This window comes from Pseudophryne corroboree, chromosome 4, assembly GCF_028390025.1.
Source record: "Pseudophryne corroboree isolate aPseCor3 chromosome 4, aPseCor3.hap2, whole genome shotgun sequence".
Lineage (NCBI taxonomy): Eukaryota > Metazoa > Chordata > Amphibia > Anura > Myobatrachidae > Pseudophryne > Pseudophryne corroboree.
This window is the reverse complement of record NC_086447.1, coordinates 230614060-230620645: the sequence shown is the minus strand read 5'-3', so window position 1 is coordinate 230620645 and position 6586 is coordinate 230614060.

The following is a 6586-nucleotide window of genomic DNA, read 5'->3' as shown; positions in this document are numbered from 1 at the left end:
CCACTGAATGGTGATATGTTAATAAAGTACTCACATGCCTATTCTTCAGGTACTCTGGTATTCTCTACCTAGGTAATCTCCATATAGGAAAAGCTATTAGTGAGTTGTATCTGCTGCCACACCTTCAATTATATTAACACCTGCATGGGTAATCCACTGCTAGGTAAACTAGTAGGGGTCCCATGGTCTAAGGCCACCTTTCTTCCTACCAATGTCACATCAGAAAAAAGTCAAGTCACTTTTATGAGACATCAGCGGGTGCATTGTGAGGAAGCTTTCATGTTTAGGAAATAGTTATTTCTTCAAACAACTGTCAGCCTGCAGATGAAACTCTAATGGAAATTCATCCCCAGTATTGTTATGCATGGCCCTCATCTAAATACATGGGGTGGATTAAGTTAGATTCCAAAAGCTCTATTGTGTAAAGCACTCATTTGTGTTGCTTTTGATATTTCAGTTTGCTGGTTTCTATTTATTTAGATGTGTGAAATGTAGGACGTGTTTATCTTGCTCCACAAATGTTTTTGTTGTTAAGTGTAATGGTAAACACAATGCCTGAATTGCATGAGAGTATATAAATTCATTGTGAAAAAATTATGTGAAATTATGTGAAAAACTCTATAGTACTTTATGAAAAAAAAGTACTGTCCAAGTGCTACATTGAACACAAAATCAGTTTTTAATCCTACAACAATACTATTAATAAGATACCCTAGTGATGGGTTAGTAATACAACTTAATTAGGCCAAGAGATAGTGATCAATTAGAATCCTTTATGAATGCAGAAAAATATGGAGTCACTGTAAAATGCTGTTTCTTTATTATTTTGGGACATTGTGCTCCTAATGCTGTTCATTTTTGGAGAAATACACAGGTGCAAGAAATTATTGGTGGCTTTGGAGTACAAACTTTTTATTCAAGTCATTTGGTGGATTGGGATGTTTCCTGCTTCAGTAATGGTTGCTACATTTAATGTACAAAACAGCAGAGAATCAATGAAAAATGAGCTCATTGATTTGTTCAGATGCATGTATATATTTGTCAGTGCATGAGGTGGTAGAGCAAGATGATGGCATTTGTGGAAGAAGAGACATGCTCAGGCCAAGAGTTGAGTTAGATCATGGTAGGGTGTTTCACGCTACTTTAGGTACAGAATATGCATACCAGTGGGCCTTCCTATGCTGAGTAATTTATATTTGCAGCATGAGAAAAGGGGTGTTGAGGGTGCATTTTAGGGAGGTTCCTTGCTGCACAGAAGAGTGGATATCCATTTTCGTTGTGCAAGAGGTGTGAATTTTGCTGCAGCTCAGAGCTGGCAGTATTTGTGTCTCATCCTACACTTTTGGTGAAAACCAATGACCTACACCTTTCCTACTTCTCTCCTCCACATTTCTATGTCACCTGCAAGCAATGCAAAATACAACTATGGGGCAATAGATAATTTTACTTGTAATAAAATATTTATGAATTGTAAAGTGCAACAGAATGTGGCACTATAAAAATAAGTCTTAATAAATAATAGTTAATACATGTATTACTGGATTAGAAATACATATGAATAATGGGACAATAAATATGTTTCAATTATGGGTGCAATTTTGTTGAGATTTTATGGGATACATTTATAAAGAACACTTGTAATGCTATCAGTATACCACACATGCACATACATTAGTTTGCACTATATTTTATCAGCATTACCCTGGTACCCAACCATCCCAGAATAGAGAGCTTGATGCTGAGTAAGCTAGGCCATTAGAGACTGTATGGAAAGGAACTTTCTTTCTACTTTTCATTTCTTTCTGACAGGTGAAATTTCTCAAACAGAATTCAGCTTACCTAGCCTATTAAAGGCATTTTTAATAATATTAAGCAGATTGGCAAACCATCTTTTGATACATGGAATGGATTGCATCAGCAAAAATGTGGTTGTGGCACTTGATGTTTTGTATCATGCACTTTGAAGTTCAGTTTTGGCTTAAGTAAATTTCACAGATTACAAACCACGTTCGAATGAATGAAAACCTGTGATATGAGCAAACCATACTTTAGAGTTGACTGCCTTTTGCCACATCTTGCAATATAAGCAGAATTAAAGTCATCATATCAAGATATCCATAACTCATTTAAGGGAATATATATATATATATATATATATATATATATATATAAAGCAGCTGAACTAATCCCTATACATTTCAATATATTAATTAATTTACAGTAATGTAATAAATAAATTACAAATGACTTGGTGGTTTGCAATGTAAAGTATAGCACGGACATAAAGAAGGCAATATATTTGTTTTCAAATCTACAGCAAATACATACAGATGGCAATAAAATGCCAACTCTGAAGAAAAAAAACCACAGTAACCATACAAGCAAAAAGGGTAAGGAAATGTTTCAAAATTATGTAAATTAATTTCCGTTTGAACGTTAAGTGATGTTAGCTTGGATAGGTCTCATGGGGAACTGCACCTCTAAAAGGTATTATTACATCCAAATAGAGCTCACCACAGGACATTGGCAGATGCTGTAGACTAGTGACTTTTGATGTACAGTCCAATGCCTTTTCCAAACAATCCAAATGTATCTTTGGCATTGTCCTGCCACATTATCTTTATTGATCATGACACATGGCTCACCAAAACATGTTTAATGACTTCTTCTGCAATCTTTATGCCCTACTATTATTACCATAAGATAAAAGGAAGTTTGGAATAGGAATTATTATTTATATATGAAATTGCTTTCTCTTTTGATCCCTGTAGAACTTACCACATAGGCAGTGATGTAATAACTAGTAACTAACTAAATTGTAGACTTGACCTTTGCCAATGCAATCAGGGACACTAATTGTGATAATGGTTCAATGTCTCCCGGGAACAAAAATGATACCTCCAATTTATTTCCCATTTTGAAATGACTTACCGAAAGTAGCCAAGAGGAAGACTGAAAAGCAGGATTCCTCATGGAAAGAATTTATTCTTGAACTTAGCTCTTCTTTTGTTTTGTGTTAATTATTCATTGTTCTTTTTTGGCCTACCTTTGTGTGCTATATAAAATGAGGCTTTTTATGCACCCCATCAAAATAAATAATTAATATGAATCATAACGAAATCTAATAAAAAAAATCTCTGTATCCCAGTACCAATCAAAGGAACCATCTAGTTTCTTCACTAATGGCATGTTTTATAATTAGCTTTTCCAATTAGCAACCATGATAAGCCATTACATTTTTTGTCTTTATTGTGCAATCACTATTGTTTTTCTTCCAACTAAGCAACAGCATAATATGTTAATAACATAATGAACTGATGAATAATGAATTCTGGGTCAATTAAATAAATAAGTTGCTTAATTGATAAATTGTTAATTGCATTAAATATAGCTTTTTTAACAATTTAGGCTGGTGTGACCCCAATATTTATGACAAATTGTACTTTTGTCAGCAAATATAACAAAAATAATAAAATCCAAATTGTATAACATAGTATTCATATCTGCAGCATGTAACAATTATTGATAAATTCATATAATAGTAGAATAGTACACAACTGAATTGTGTCAAATAAATTATTGAATACAGGTTGAGTATCCCTTATCAAAAATGCTTGGTACCAGAAGTATTTTGGATATCAGATTTTTCCTTATTTTTTAATAATTGAATACCAAAATGAGATATCATGGTGATGGGACCCAAGTCTAAGCACAGAATGCATTAATGTTTCATATACACCTTATACACCAGCCTGAAGGTCATTTTAGCCAATATGTTTTATAACTTTGTGCATTAAACAAAGTGTTTGTACATTCACACAAATCATTTGTTTCTTATACACCTTATACACACAGCCTGAAGGTCATTTAATACAATATTTTATTATTGTGTATTAAACAAAGTTTGTGTACATAGAGCCATCAAAAAACAAAGGTTTCACTATCTCACACTCACTCAAAAAAATCTGTATTTTGGAATATTTGGATATGGGATACTCAACCTGTATATTTAAATAAAAATTAGGATCTTTAGGTAAACCATATTATTAAAGTAATATAAAATATGTTCAAAAGAATTTAGCACCTTTTGAAGGTTGCAAAGAAAAAAATAGTATTTGGAAACACTTGTCTCTTTTAACAATTACTTTATTGAAAAAAAATATTTGTACATTTTTGTTGCAAAAAATGTAGCTAGTGTGTTATGAACCAAACTGCTTGAGACTGAATATTATTGCTGTCCTTTGCATGACGAAAAAGGACAAACAGTAGCACAAATATGCACCAAGGTCACAAGTTGATGGATTTTTATTATTATTATTATTATTATTATTGTAATAATAATTATAATTTTATTTCTATAGCACGCTTTCTCCAACAGGACTCAAGGTGCTTTACAGACATCAAAAACAATGCACAAAGGGGGTAATTCCAAGTTGATCGCAGCAGGAATTTTATTAGCAGTTGGGCAAAACCATGTGCACTGCAGGGGAGGCAGATATAACATGTGCAGAAAGAGTTAGATTTGCGTGGGTTATTTTATTTCTGTGCAGGGTAAATACTGGCTGCTTTATTTTTACACTGCAAATTAGATTGCAGATTGAACACACCACACCCAAATCTAACTCTCTCTGCACATGTTAAATCTGCCTCCCCTGCAGTGCACATGGTTTTGCCCAACTGCTAACAAAATTCCTGCTGCGATCAACTTGGAATTACCCCCATAGTACAGAAGATTTAAGTAATACAGCAATTGACAAGCCACACAGGCATAAAAAGAAAACCTTGAGCCTGCAATAAGCATAATGCAGGATTGGTGTAAGAATTTTGGGTAACAACTTCCAAGGGTTGTGTATTCCACCCTCACAAGGTACCAGGTGAGGCAGCCATCTTGGGCGCACTGAATAGGATTACCCTGGGTGGAATAGTCTGCTGCTAGCAGAGATGACACAAAATGGGGATATTGTTAAGACTTAACGCTCAGAGTAGAGTCCCAACAAAACAACCAGGTCCATATATTTTTCATCCCATCCACAAGGGTACCAGATGAGGTAGCCATTTTGGGTGCACTACAAAGGTTATCCTGTGGGAGATGAGCCATACAAGGACCTATTGCATATATGGGAAAACTGACACTTGTGTAGTAGTATGATATACCCTGTATGGAAAGATTAACATGAAGAACATCCTGCCCGTGTTGGAACCATCCAAGGCCACCATCTGGGGTGCACTGCGTAGGTCACACTGGCAGGGTGTGCAAACAGTGGAGGAACACATTACAGGAATAGCATTCAGTGGAGTGGAGGAGAAAAAAAGACATGGTAAGAAGAAATTTGCAGTTAACTGGAAGGGGGAAAATAAGTATACGAGTAAGCGTACTGTATAAGAGTACTGTATAAATCTTCGGTTCCGCGGCCGTGTTTTGGATTCAGACACGTTTTGGCAAAACCTCCCTGAAAATTTTTTGTCGGATTCGGGTGTTTTTTTTTTACAAAAAACCCTCAAAACCTGCTTTAATCATAGAATTTTGGAGTCATTTTGATCCCATAGTATTATTAACCTCAATAACCATAATTTCCACTCATTTTCAGTCTATTCTGAACACCTCACAATATTATTTTTAGTCCTAAAATTTGCACCGAGGTCGCTGGATGACTAAGCTAAGCGACCCAAGTGGCCGACACAAACACCTGGCCCATCTAGGAGTGGCACTGCAGTGTCAGACAGGATGGCACTTCAAAAAATAGTCTCCAAACAGCACATGATGCAAAGAAAAAAAGAGGCGCAATGAGGTAGTTGTGTGACTAAGCTAAGCGACCCAAGTGGCCGACACAAACACCTGGCCCATCTAGGAGTGGCACTGCAATGTCAGACAGGATGGCAGATTTAAAAAATAGTCCCCAAATAGCACATGATGCAAAGAAAAAAGAGGTGCACCAAGGTCGCTGGATGGCTAAGCTAAGCGACACAAGTGGCCGACACAAACACCTGGCCCATCTAGGAGTGGCACTGCAGTGTCAGACAGGATGGCACTTCAAAAAAATAGTCCCCAAACAGCACATGATGCAAAGAAAAAAAGAGGCGCAATGAGGTAGCTGTGTGACTAAGCTAAGCGACACAAGTGGCCGACACAAACACCTGGCCCATCTAGGAGTGGCACTGCAGTGTCAGACAGGATGGCAGATTTAAAAAATAGTCCCCAAACAGCACATGATGCAAAGAAAAAAAGAGGTGCACCAAGGTTACTGGATGGCTAAGCCAAGCCACCCAAGAAGCCGACACAAACACCTGGCCTATCTAGGAGTGGCACTGCAGTGTCAGGCAGGATGGCACTTCAAAAAAATAGTCCCCAAACAGCACATGATGCAAAGAAAAAAAGAGGCACAATGAGGTAGCTGTGTGACTTAGCTAAGTGACCCAAGTGGCCGACACATACACCTGGCCCATCTAGGAGTGGCACTGCAGTGTTAGACAGGATAGCAGATTTAAAAAATAGTCCCCAAACAGCACATGATGCAAAGAAAAAAAGTGGTGCACCAAGGTCGCTGGATGGCTAATCTAAGCGACCCAAGTGGCCGACACAAACACC